Source organism: Camponotus vicinus, unplaced genomic scaffold, assembly GCF_025532165.1.
Source record: "Camponotus vicinus isolate PSW18456_S1 unplaced genomic scaffold, iyCamVici1.0 SCAF_8, whole genome shotgun sequence".
NCBI lineage: Eukaryota > Metazoa > Arthropoda > Insecta > Hymenoptera > Formicidae > Camponotus > Camponotus vicinus.
This window is the reverse complement of record NW_028141980.1, coordinates 7,281,602-7,295,609: the sequence shown is the minus strand read 5'-3', so window position 1 is coordinate 7,295,609 and position 14,008 is coordinate 7,281,602. Positions and strand designations below refer to the sequence as shown.

Here is a 14,008-nt window from a genome sequence, read left to right as displayed (position 1 = left end):
ATGTTTTGTGCAGTGTTTAAGCGTTGAAGAAATGTGGATGAAGAGTTTCTAAGTCAATCAATCATTGAAGTGTATAGGAAGCGTATTAGAGTGCTTCGTTTACATTTTATGGAGCGTTTAGGAAGTGTAAATGAAGAATTTCTAAAATGTCATTGAATGTACGGGAAGCGTATTGGAGTGCTTCGTTTACATTTTATGGAGCGTTTAGGAAGTGTAAATGAAGAGTTCCTAAAATGTCAATCATTGAAGTGTGCGGGAAGCGTATTGGAGTGCTTCGTTCACATTTTATGGAGCGTTTAGGAAGTATAAATGAAGAGTTTCTAAATGTCAATCATTGAAGTGTGTGGGAAGCGTATCGGAGTGCTTCGTTCACATTTTATGGAGCGTTTGGGAAACGTAAAGGAAAACATGAAATATTAAAGCGTAAGGGAAGCGTAACGGAATGCTTCGTACACACTTTATGGAGCGTTCGAGAAATATGCATGAAGATTTAAAATCGCGAAGAGTTAATGGGAAGTCAATGAAGCTTCTAAGAAGCGTTTATTCTGTTCGTTTACGCTTCTTTGACACTTCGAGAAGCGTTTAATTTTCACTAGGGGAGTACGTCACATGCTTCATTCCACCAGGGACTAGGTATTTTCTTTTTCTTAGGCAATTTAAGAGAATTTGGATCAGGGAGCTTAATATAGGGTGGGTAGTTAATTTTCCTTTTAGGATGAAAATTACATTGAGAAAGGTGAGTGCTGTCTTTATTCGTATTTCCTTGTGATGGGTGAACTTTAAGAGAAGTTGCTTTAGTTATATTATCTACTATAATAGAAGTAAATGATGTGTATAAGGATTGTATGTCAGAAATTGCTAAGAGATCTGATGTATAATTATTGATATCTTTTTCTATGTTTTCAGAGAAGGCGACCCAATCGGTCTTGGAAGAATATAGTTTTGGAGGTCTTCTAACTTTAGATTTAGGAGTTACTGAAATATTCATGTATATGAAAATAGGAAAATGATCACTGCCCCAGGTGTCCTGGTTAACTAGCCATGATGTTTTTATTCCTAATGAGGAACTAGCTAGAGATAAATCCAATTTAGACCAATGATCTCTTTCTGCATCCCAGAAAGTAGGGGAGTCATCGTTTAGTAATGTAATATCAAGATCTAAGATTCCTTCTTCTAGGGGAATAATTTGATCGGAAGGTAAGTTAAAATCGCCACCAATAAAAAATTTTCCATGGAAATTAACAATAAAGTTTTGCCACATACGAGAATTTATTCATGAGCCATCCGGAAGTCTATAGACAAAGATAATAGACATCTTACCCTGTTTTAGGAAGAGCTCTATCCCACAAGCCTCCAGATTACCTTGACAGTCCGGGATATTCCCCATAATGTTGTACTTTAGATTTGAACGCACCATAATTAGCACGCCGCCCCCCCTCCTATCAATTCGATCTTTTCGGACAATATCAAAACCTTTAAAAGTAATTTGATCTTTAGGATCCAACCAAGTCTCTGAAATTAAGAAAACATCAGTATCTGCAGCATAATAGACCAAATCATTAATTTTATTTTTTAAACTTTTCGCATTCCATTGAACTAGTCTAAGAGACTGAATCATTTACTTTCTTACTATCTGTTTGCAGTTCGTTTTTTCGTTGAGAATTATTATGCAGATTAACCAGTTGGGATACTTTTTGAAGGATAAGTTCAACATCCGGAGTAGAAATCCGTAGCAGAAGGTCCTTAATTTTTGAAGAAAAATCAGCTGACAGCATCGTCGGAAAGGTCCTTGATTATGTCGGTAAAAGACGGCGTTTTTGAAGATTCTATCCTTGGATTGAGATTTAGAAAGTTCCTTGAGTCCTTAACAGGGAAGATTTCACTCTGATTCTTTTGGTACAAGAGAGTACGTCTTGCATCCATATAAGAGACATTATCAAATGCCATTCTTTTATTAATTTCAGCGTTAAACATAAATTTTGGACATACTCTACTTAAAGTATGATGAGGTTCTTTGCAATTGATGCACTTGGGGGATTCCTTACACGGGTTATCTACAGATATAGGGTGTACTAAACCGCAATTGAGACAGGTGCTTTGTTCTTGTTCGCATCCTTTACTGGTGTGGCCCAATTTGCCACATTTATAGCATCTTTTTACGGGAGTAACATATGGCTGCACAAATAAATTGACTTTCCAGAGTTTGATGTTCCTAGGAAGATCCTGACTTTTAAATTCTAGACAGACTGACTGAGAGTCAATCCATTTTTTTGTAACAGAATCTCTTCTCTTCAGTCTGAATATGTAATTTAATCGAAGCAGTGGGTTATCCTTTTCCAGTGTGACCTGCAATTCATTTAATGGAATGTCACTAGGAATGCCTTTGATCACACCTTTTCTAAAAACCTTGTATTTGGGGATATATAGAGTTAATCCCAATTCCGAGATAAGCTTATTACGGATGGCAGAATTTGCATTTTGGAAAGAGTTGAAAGAAATTTTCCACGTGTTCCAAGCATGGTGCTCTATTTCTTCAAATTTGATATTCGCCTTAGTTAATAACCTAGAAGCTTCATTATAGAAGTGGATCTAGATTTGTTATCGACTATTTTTCTGACGAAAACAATAAACGGACCTTTATTATAGCGGTCATACCAGAGATTATTGGGTGTTGTGTTGTCTCCCGAGTCGAGATCTTTATTTAGAGTATTTCCCCTCTTGTTTATCATATTATCATTATTTAAAATTGCTGATTTGGATGCTTTTTGAAGAGACTCTTCCTGTGACGAATCTACTATTGCTATTTTCCTTGACTTAGATTCTTTAGAGTCAGTTTTAGTTGATGCCATCGATTTATCCTTTATTTGGTCCCACATTGGATACGCAGTGGAGTCCTCCGACGTACTTGAATACTGCCTTTTAAGATTTGATTTATCCAAAATTATTTCCATCACTTGATCATGCGTTATATTTTGCATATCAGATAATTCACTTTCCATTTTTTCACTCACACATTGAGTCAATATAAAGTTTGAAGGCGGGAGAGAGTTATCTCTCCCGCCTTGAGAAGGAGGATTAAGGTCATCTATTATTCCCGCGTTTATAATACTAAATATTTTCTCATACTTTAGCCGAGAGCGGTGAAACCTCAAAAAAAACACCGAACAGAACCACGTAGATAAATCTCAGGTGGTAGAAACACCTCACACAGCTATATAGTACTAATTTCCGCTCAAAATTTCAGAAGGCACGTACTCGCATGTCCAAAAATCGGCCCGCTCTCCGGCCCGCTTTTAGGTGATCCCTGAAAGCGATACGCCCTCTGTGGACCTTAAAAACGTGCACCTAAACTACGAAGCTAAGGTGCACGAATGTTCTCAGAGGGTAACATATAAGGTGCACAATTTCTGGTTCTATTCCGTGCTATGTGCACAAAATGTCGGTAGCACCAGTGCTGTATAGAAAGGTGCTTACGTATATCAAATAAATTTTAATATAAATGAGAAATGACGAATTTGATATCCTCTCTCTCTCTATATATATATATTTTTTTTTCTTATATATGAATTTGCAATGAGCAGCGACATATTTTTTCTTAAGAACAATCATATGCCCGGTAAGCAAAATGCGCGCAATTTGCCAGCAGATTGGCGACAGATTTCCACAAAAGTTGCTAGCAGATTGGCATCCGTTATGTCCGCAATAGGCTCACGATTTGCTAGCAAAACCTGCTCACAGAATCTGACAGCAGATTGTCAGCAAAAACCGAGCAGGATCTGCTAACATCACTTGACGTCAAATTGTCGGCAGAAACCGAGCAGGATCTGCGCGCGCGTAATCTGACGGCAGATTAGCAGCAGATCCCGAGCAGAATCTGCAGCTTCTGATCATTCATATAAATAAGTAATATAAATACAATAAAATTAATTATTACAGATGCTAAATAGACTATCGGCGAGTTATCGGTTAATTACAATTTTCTTCTAATACAACATATATGTAATATGTTATATCGTAGTTATATCTAATAGTAAAGGACTAGTTCAATTTAATTAAATTAATAATAAAGTAAATGGTGAAAATAATTAAATTTAATTTATAAAACTTGAGATATAATTTATTTAGAATTAAATTTTTCCTTTATGCTTCAAATAGGCAGTAAATGAATAATTTTTCGTTTATTCTATTGATTCCAATCAGTTTAATATTCTGAATCTTATCTACTTGTATCACATATCAGAAATTAAAGTGATAGAAATAGTTACTATATTTTTGATCTTTTATTAATAATCGCGACTTTATATATATTTCTGACAGAAATTTGATTGCGAGAAAATACATCACATAGCGGTAAGCGAAGGAACTATCGAATCAAATGCAGATTGTTGCCAATTTGCCATCAGATCACGCATGCAAACCCTGTTGCACTTCTGCTGTTAATCTGCAGTCAAATTGCGCGCATGCAGATTCTGCTTGATTTTTGCCGATAATCTGATATCAAGTCATGTTAGCAGATTCTGCTTGGTTTCTGCCACCAATCTGCGTCAGATTCTGTGAGCAGGCTCTGCTCGATTTTTGACATCAATTTGTCAACTTAATTAGTAATAACAACTTCAGTATCAAATTTGTAACCTTTTTGCTAACATTAGTTGGTAGCAGACACTTGGCATGATATGCTTTCTACAGACTTTGCTATCTGGGTGTTTTCTTTAGATTAACTGATTCCTCTTATTATTTTAAAATAAAATTATTAAAGTAAAATAATCGAAAAATGAACATTTTATCAGATATTTTATAATTTATATAAAATTATGTCAACTTAAAGAATCAATATCTCGTTAACTACTCAATTTTTGACTATCCTATCTTTATAACTTTTTACACGGAATATTGCGAGGAATCGATTTATATTAAAAAATTAGGATAGTTCCATTAAAAAATATGAAGATAATCTTGAAATCTCTGAAACGCTTCCACTTACAAAAACAATATTACTAGCATATCATGGTCCTTTTAATCATACAATTTTCGTAATTACAATTTTTTCATATCTGTAAAAATAGCGTAGATATTTTGTTGAAAGATCACAAGAAATTCAAACTCGCGCGCAATGTCCCAGCATCCAGTGATGCGCGTGGCGCTGTTGGCGAAGCGCAGCGAAAGGCCTCTCTCAATAAGAGTACGGCAGAGGCGCTGACAACGTTCTTTGTTGGTGTGAGTTCGTTGTTCGGCTCTCGTCACGTTAGACGCTTTTCGAGTCTTTCGAAACAGTTACAGCTTTATCGAAAAGAAAAAGGTGGATTAGCATTATTAGTGAAGGCCTCCTCTCATTAAGAGAACGAGAAAGTTTTACGAGGAGTGTATAGATAACCAAAGATTGAAAGTTATGGCGTTTTCGATTTATCGGGTTTGACCCGACCCGGGGTAGTTAACTAGACGTTATTGACTAATCACAGCCATTCTTTTGAAGAATGGAACCATACATTCTTCAAAAGAATGGCTGTGATTGGTTAATAACGTCTAGTAAACTACCCCGGGTCGGGTCAAACCCGATAAATCGAAAACGCCATTAGTGGTAATCGCAGGCAGTCTTTGACCGTTCTCAAAACTTGGTGTAAAGAAAACACATAGTTGTTTTTAAGAAAAAATATGGAATTGTTAATTGCGAATTACATATTTTTTCTTCAAAACAACTATGTGTTTTCTTTACACATTTTTTCTTAAGAAAAAATATGGAATTGTTAATTGCGAATTACATATTTTTTTTTCAAAACAACTATGTGTTTTCTTTACACCAATTGATTCCTCTCATTATTTTGTACATAAAAGTATTAAGGTAAGATAATCGAAAAATGAATATTTTACTAGATATTTTATGGTTTATGTAAAATTAAGAAATTATTTCAAGCCTCATAACTCGAAAAGTACTTAATGAAAAAATATTTAATTATAGTGTTTTGAAAAGCTCTCGAGGCAAGCTACCAGAATATTCAATAAAAGATAGGTGGTTCCATTTAAAAAATTGAAGGTGAACTTCACGTGATCTTCAAACGACTTTTCAAGGTAAAACCAATGACACCATCTTATGGCTCCCTTCAAGCCATACAACTTTTGTCTGAAACATTTTTTTCTAAAGTGCATAGTGTATGAAATATTCGACCGTTACGGGACTTTTGGGACACCCTGTATAATGTGAGATACGAACACATTTTGGAGAGCGTTACCGTTATATATTATAATTAATACTTATGGATATATTATAATTATGGATTAGACTATTTTCTACACATGAACTATATGGCATATAGTAATATGGCATATTTTTTATTTTATTATATATATTACACAATCGTTTATCAATCGTTTATCAAACGTACAATATATTACACAATCGTTTATCAATCAATTATAAATAAAATAAAAGATATGCCATATTACTATATATACCCAGGTAAGGTTTGCCAACTCTTGCCCAACGTTAAACGTCGGGCCGACATTGGCAAACCGACTGTCATTATTCGATCGCAGTGCGACGTCGCTCAAGCAAGGTTAGCCGACTTTTGCCCGATACCGATTCTCGGATCGACGTTGGCGATACCTAGATAACAAAATACTTCCATGGTATTGGTACGATAAGCGTACGTCGTACTCTGCGTATCAGTACCGTACCTACCAGGTACGTGCGTACCATAAGCGTACGTTACCAGTACACCGTACTGGTACGCGGTACGGCTACCGTAGCGCTATTGTGCGCTTGATGTTAGGTTATAATCGTACGCTGTACTCTCACAGTACTAGAACGCTGTACTCTCACAGTACCAGAACGGGAATGAATTTTCGTACCGGCTTTTTTCCCTTTTTTCCCCTCCCACGCCCCTTTTTTTATATTATTATAATGGTTAAGTAAAAAAAACAATTATTTTAAATTAGATTTTGAAGAATTTATTTATTTACTTCAATACATGTATTTAAAATTATTAGGTATTAAAATTAAATATTTTTTTAAAAAGTTAAGGAAAATTTTATACTATATATCAGTAAACACAAAGCAACAGTAATATAATGTTATAATTTCCCACTTAGTAATGTAACTGCAAACATTTTATGTGTTGTATAACAATTACATTGTTGAGTGGTAAATAACAACATATATATATTGATGTTATATTATTGTTATTTTGTGTTTACTGAATATGTATATAATGTATACGTGTATAGGTCTATGTATAATATATACAGGGTGTCCCGCGACTGAAGGTCCATACTTTAAGGGTCTGTTGCTAATGTCATTTAGAGTAAAAAAGTCTAATAAACATATGTCCGCAAATGCTTCCTAACAGAAATACAAAATACATTGAAATACATTGAAATACATTGTTTACATTTTTTGTCAGCCTGGTATTGTTTATATTTTGCGGAACTAGTGCGTTACTAGTGCGGAAACATCTCAAAATTATGCGACAGGCATTACAAAAAATATTGTATGTGACATTTGTATTACATTGTATTTCTGTTAGGAAGCATTTGCGGACATATGTTTATTAGACTTTTTTACTCTAAATGACATCAGCAACACGCCCTTAAAGTATGGACTTCCAGTCGCGGGACATCCTGTATATGTGTATATGTATATGTATATAATTTATATAATTAACAATTTAATTATATATACAGGGTGAGCCATTTTAATTAACGCACGCAATTATTTCGGAAACAAAGCATTTTAGAGAAAAATGTTTCAGACAAAAGTTTTATGGTTTCGAGGGGGCCATAAGATGGTATCATTGGTTTGACACTGAAGAGTCATTTGAAGGTCACGTGAAGGTCACTTCAATTTTTTTAAATGGAACACCCTATATATTTTTACACACTCTTGTAGCTTATCTCGAGAGCTTTCCAAAAAACTATAATTAAGTACCTTTTCGTTAAGTACTTTTTGAGTTATGAGGCTTGAAATAATTTCTTAATTTTACATAAACCGTAAAATATCTTGTAAAATATTCATTTTTCGATTATCTTACCTTAATACTTTTACGTACAAAATAATGAGAGGAATCAATTGGTGTAAAGAAAACACATAGTTGTTTTTAAGAAAAAATATGGAATTGTTAATTGCAAATTACATATTTTTTCTTCAAAACAACTATGTGTTTTCTTTAGACCAATTGATTCCTCTCGTTATTTTGTACGTAAAAGTATTAAGGTAAGATAATCGAAAAATGAATATTTTACAAGATATTTTACGGTTTATGTAAAATTAAGAAATTATTTCAAGCCTCATAACTCAAAAAGTACTTAACGAAAAGGTACTTAATTATAGTGTTTTGGAAAGCTCTCGAGATAAGCTACAAGAGTGTGCAAAAATATATAGGGTGTTCCATTTAAAAAAATTGAAGTGACCTTCACGTGACCTTCAAATGACTCTTCAGTGTCAAACCAATGATACCATCTTATGGCCCCCTCGAAACCATAAAACTTTTGTCTGAAACATTTTTCTCTAAAATGCTTTGTTTCCGAAATAATTGCGTGCGTTAATTAAAATGGCTCATCCTGTATATATATATATATATATATATATATATATATATATATGTATATAATGTATATATGTGTATGTATATAATTTTTATATAATTAACAATTTATTATTAATAAAAAAAAAATTATGAAAAGGGAAGGGCCCCATCCCCGCCCTTTCCTGTGAGGCACATCAAACAATTTGCCTCCCCATACTTTACCTTGAAACAGAAAACAAATACATTAGTGGTGAGAACGGCCCCACCCCGCCGTTCCCTGTGAGGCACAACCAAACAATTTGCCTCTCCATAATACTTAACCCTGAGAAAGAAAGCAAATAAATTAGGGGTGAGAACGGCCCCACCCCGCCGTTCTCTGTGAAGCACATCCAAATTTGATACTGCTTCTCCAAGAAAGAAAACTCACCAACAGCAGTTTTTCTCTCTAACAGCTTATTAGCAGTCTGGTGGACTGCTGAAAAGCGCTATCTCGCTATCAGTCTCGGATAGATCTGGAAAAGTTATTTTTTATATATTTTATATTATATTTTATATTATAATACAAATAAGTTTTATTCTTAACTTTAATTTTTCCTTCTTTAATTAATAAGTTACATTTAATAAATTTTTATAATTTATATATAATTACTATAAATTATTATATTTCTTTATTTACCTTCCTGAAAAAAATTTTCCTGCTCTTCCAATAACGCCTCCAGATGTTCGTCCTGTGCCATGTTCTTCTCCAGGTCGTCGTCTATATTATCTTGGGTTTCGTCGAGGTACTCAGCTTCATCCTGCATGTCTTCCATATCATTGTCCTCCACTCCATCCGTGTCCTGGGTGTCCTCCATTTCATCTTCATTTTCGTTGGCGTCCTCAGTTTCCTCCTGGGTGTCCTCGAATCCTACCTGGTAAAAAATTGTTTATTTATAATCATATAACCATGTATATAAAATTATATAGAAATTATATATAAATATATAAAATTATGTATAAACTATTATACAGGATGTCCGGAGTCGACCGCATCACCCGTCGTGTGCAGATAGAGGAAGTTAACTGAACTGAAAAGTCCTTTACCATTTTGCAATTTTCGCAATATTTAACGAGAAATTAATTTCAAAAGATCGGCCAATACGATATTTTTAAATTAATTTCTCGTTAATTATTGCGAAAATTGCAAAATGGTAAAGTACTTTTCTGTTCAGATTAACTCCCTCTACCTGCAAACGACGGGTGGTGCGGTCGACTCCGGACATCCTGTATAATAGCTTATACATAATTTTATGTATTTCTATATAATTTTTATAGTTATACATGATTATAAATAAAAAATTGTTTACCGTGTATAGTATCCTCTTCCGGGTTGTTTATTCGCCGACGTCGATTTATAAAAAATTCTTCATTATCTTCATGAAGAGGGGCTTGTCGTCGCTTCCTGTTGTAATTCCATTTTCTGGTCTTAAGGCTTTTCAGAGCCTTCTCCAACGCTTCGTGAAATTCTACGTTGTTGGGGTTCAGAAAATGTTTGTTGGCGTTTATGGCATCTGGAAAAATTCATGAGAAACATCTTACTTTTATCGTCATGTATTCAATGTAGAATATAAAATCAATGTATGCATTCAATTTAGAATATAAACACTGAAAAACTATTTTTTACGAACCTTGACATGCTTGAGCGAAGCGACTATGTCGCAATTTGCATCCCCCTGGTCCAGTTCTTCCGTTCAAAGTGAGGTGTAATGAAACCTCCTCATCTTCGGGAAATACGCTGCGAAAATACTCTGCAGCGCAATCAACTGGATTGGCCCGTCCAAGATAAACGAAGTATGCCACCTGTAATAAAATTTTTGTAGTAAATTGAATTACTGTAAATATATATTTAGAAAAACTTCTTACCAAATCATTGTAAATTTCTTCGTCAACTTCTTCGTCAACTTCTTCGAAGAAATCGTCCACGGTTCGAAACAAAATATTTGGTGGCTTCACTTGTCTCCTCACTGCAGACTCTCGTATTATAGTCGTTTTAGTAATTGTAATTGTATTTTCACTGCAGAAAAAAAAAATTAAGGAATTAAAAATTTATTTATTAAATTCAAGTTGCTTGCTATTTCTTTGTAAAATCATTAATACTTACTCGGTTTTATTTTCGATCGAAATTTGTCGCTCTTCCATACGACGTAGTTGCGCCCTGATCATTCTGAAATGAAATCAATTCGTGCACATAGACGACTATTATTGTCATAATCATTTTTGAAACTTACTTTAAAGACCGTACTATCTCACGGGATGTTCCCTCATCTTCTGTCCACTCTTCTTCGTGTCCTTTGGCTTGTGATAGGCGATTGCGTTGTACAGGTGATGGTAGTGGTCGTGATATTTCTTTATGTTGTGATAATGGTTTTGATAGTGGATGAACGTTTTGTGTGAATGATTTTGTGGCTGGTGAAGGAGAGCGTGATGATGTTTGTTTATTTTGTAGTTTTGATGATGGATGAATGTTTTGAGTGAATGATTTTGTGGCTGGTGAAGGAGAGCGTGATGATGTTTGTTTATTTTGTAGTTTTGATGATGGATGAATGTTTTGAGTGAATGATTTTGTGGCTGGTGAAGGAGAGCGTAATGATGTTTGTTTATGTTGTAATGGTGCTGATGGAAGGGGCATATGTTCAGAAGATTGTGCAGGTAAGAATGATGATGATGGAGCATGCAGGGATGATGATACTGGGAATTGTGGTAATGATGATATCTGTCTTTGTGTAATTGTGGGTGTCATGTTTTGTCTTTGTGTGTTTTTCTTTGCATCTCTTCGTTGCAATTCTTGAGGTTGGGATGTGCGATATTTTCCAAATATCTGCATTTAATAATTTCAACGCTTTCAACATACAGGCCTTGTCCGCTTCTCTTCCTCTCCCTCGTCCTCGTTGACTCATCTAAATAAAAATTTCAGAACCCTAATGAAGACCATCTAAATCTCTAGTATGTAGAATAACCGCAACTATCCAGACGTCAACAATGGGATCTTTATGCCCTTTAGTATGCCAATAAGGCATGCGAAAACATTTACTGTGCACTTCATTGAGATCTATTATAATGACTTCATTAGATAATAAGGAACATCGGAAGACATCTACTGATGACGATGGTAAACCAACATCGAAAAAATCTTCAATTCTACAAAATTCTTTAACCGCTAACTGATAGTGCGAGAGAAACTGATTCACGCGAGAGAATGATGTTCTGAACAAGACAAATTTTTGAATTTTGTAACATTATTATCCTGATTCATCACCGATATACGAAATTTTCTTGTATAAAATTTGAAACTGGCGACTATCTAGCGGGACATCAAAAACTACAAGTAGATAGACTAGGCGGGTTCTTTTTTTTTTATACGCAAGGGAAATCCTCATGGATACCCCCTCTCCTCGCGGAGGGAGAGGGGATTATGCCGGATTCTTACCGGCTAAAACCCCTGCGGGTGTCCTCCACGGCGGTGACACGGGGGGCCACGGGTACGCCACCGGCATTCTTCCGCGACCCCCCCACCGCGTTCCCTCGTTGTAGCCGGGAGGGAGGACACCCGTCCACCTCCCGGCTCCGCCTCCTGGGGTCTGTCCCGGTAGGAGATCTCCGCTCCCCCGGGTACCCCTCGCCGTAGCCCCCAGACACGGGACCTCTTCCACTGCTGGGCGGGGCGGGGGGGGAAGAGGGGGGCCGCACGAATAGGTCACAGGACCTCCCGCAGCCCCAGAAACCTCTCCCCATGTACGCCCCGCTTACCTCCTCGTTCTTTGCAGTGAGTGGGGGAGAATAGCCTCAAAAGAGGCTCCTCCCCCCACTCAGGTCACATCTCGCGGGGGGGCCAGAGGCCCAGGAAGCCTCCTCCTCCGCCAATCTCCCCCATGACCAGGGCCCAGATCTTGCCCGGGATGCCGTCCGGACCAGGGGCCTTATTCGGCTTCATCCTCCGAACGGCATCCCCCATCTCCTCCGCTGTCACCTCCCAGCCCTCCCTCCATTCGGGCATACGGTCCGAAAGGGGGAAGGGCACTGCGCCTCCGGCTCCCCCGGGGAAGAGAGTCTCAACCACCCCCCCGAGGAAGCCAGGGGCCAGGGACTCCGTGGTCGGAGGCGCCCGTGGCCTCAATTTTTTGAGGACCATTCTATACAGGCGCCCCCACGGATCCTCATTCAGGGAGGCGAGCAGCTCCTCCCAGGCCCTAGTCTTGGACCTCCCGATGGCAGCGCCGAGGGAATGCCGGGACTCCCCCCGCGCCTGCTCAATACAGGCCTTGCTACGGTTCCTCCTTCGCATACATCTTTGAAGTCGGCGTCTGGCCCGGACCGAGGCGTCGCGAAGATTCGCAATCTCCTCGGTCCACCAGTACGCCGACCTTCTCCCGCATCCTTTCCTTACCCTTGGCATCGAGGCGTCACAAGCTCCCCAGAGAGCACCGCGAAGCCTCGATGCCAACTCCTCCACCCCTTTTCCCTCCCATGCCAAGGAATCCTCCCCCCAGACCCATAGCGTGGCCTGCATCAAAGCCATCAGGAGGTCCGGGTTCAGCTTGGTGAGGCACCACCTGCGTTCCTCTCGAGTGTCCGGTCCAGTGGGCGGATGTCGGGCGACCAAACTGAGCTCGATGTACCTGTGATCCGACAGGGTCTCGAGCTCGGCGGCCACCCTCCATCCCCTCACCATGCGCAAGGCCGCCGGGGAGGCCCACGTCAAATCGACAATGGACCTCCCCTGCGGCCTCACGCACGTGGCAACGGACCCGACATTGAGCAGGGTCAACCCAAGTGACCCTGCCCAGTCCCGCAGCGCCTCCCCGCGCCGATCCTCGGATGGGCAGCCCCATCTCCCAGATTTGGAGTTGAAGTCGCCCATCACGAGGACCGGCCCGGGAAGGCCGCTCCTCACAGCCTCCTCTATCTCGCCGAGCTCGGCCTCAAACTGGGCCAGGCTCAGCGAGGGAGGGAGGTACACTCCCAGAACACAGGTGGTCCCCCACCACACCATCACGAAGTGCCGACCCCAGATCCCATCCCGCAGGGGGGCGATACCTCGTCGTCCCTCCGCACGACGGCCACCAGGGGGACGGCCCCCCCCCAAGCACCCGCCCGGAAATCAGGACGGGTGGTCGGGAGGGGCCGCGTACGGCTCCGATACCACGCCCAATCTACACCCACGCTCTGCCATCGTGTGCAGGAAAAGATCCTGCGCACGGCGGGCGTGGTTGAGGTTGGCCTGCAAGATAGATAGGGGCGCTGGCTTATCCTTATTCATGGGCGTCCCCTATTTTCATCCTCTCCTCCGTCAACTCCTTCTCCTTTTCTCTCTCCTTTCCTCCTATCCCGTTCCTAGGGAGCCTCCGCTCTTTCGGTGGCGGCTCCGGCTGGGGCTGCTGCGGCGCTCCTTGCGGCTGATGCTGCTGTTGCCGCTGCTGCTGCTGCCGCTGCTGCTGTCGCCCCTGTCGCCGCTG

The 14,008-nt window shown here is 39.2% G+C and overlaps 1 pseudogene; it reads right to left on the bottom strand.

Annotated features, from left to right (window-relative positions):
- Window positions 1-592: 592 nt before the first annotated feature.
- Window positions 593-6,620, bottom strand: LOC145976388 (uncharacterized; annotated as a pseudogene).
- Between the last annotated feature and the right edge of the window lie 7,388 nt (window positions 6,621-14,008).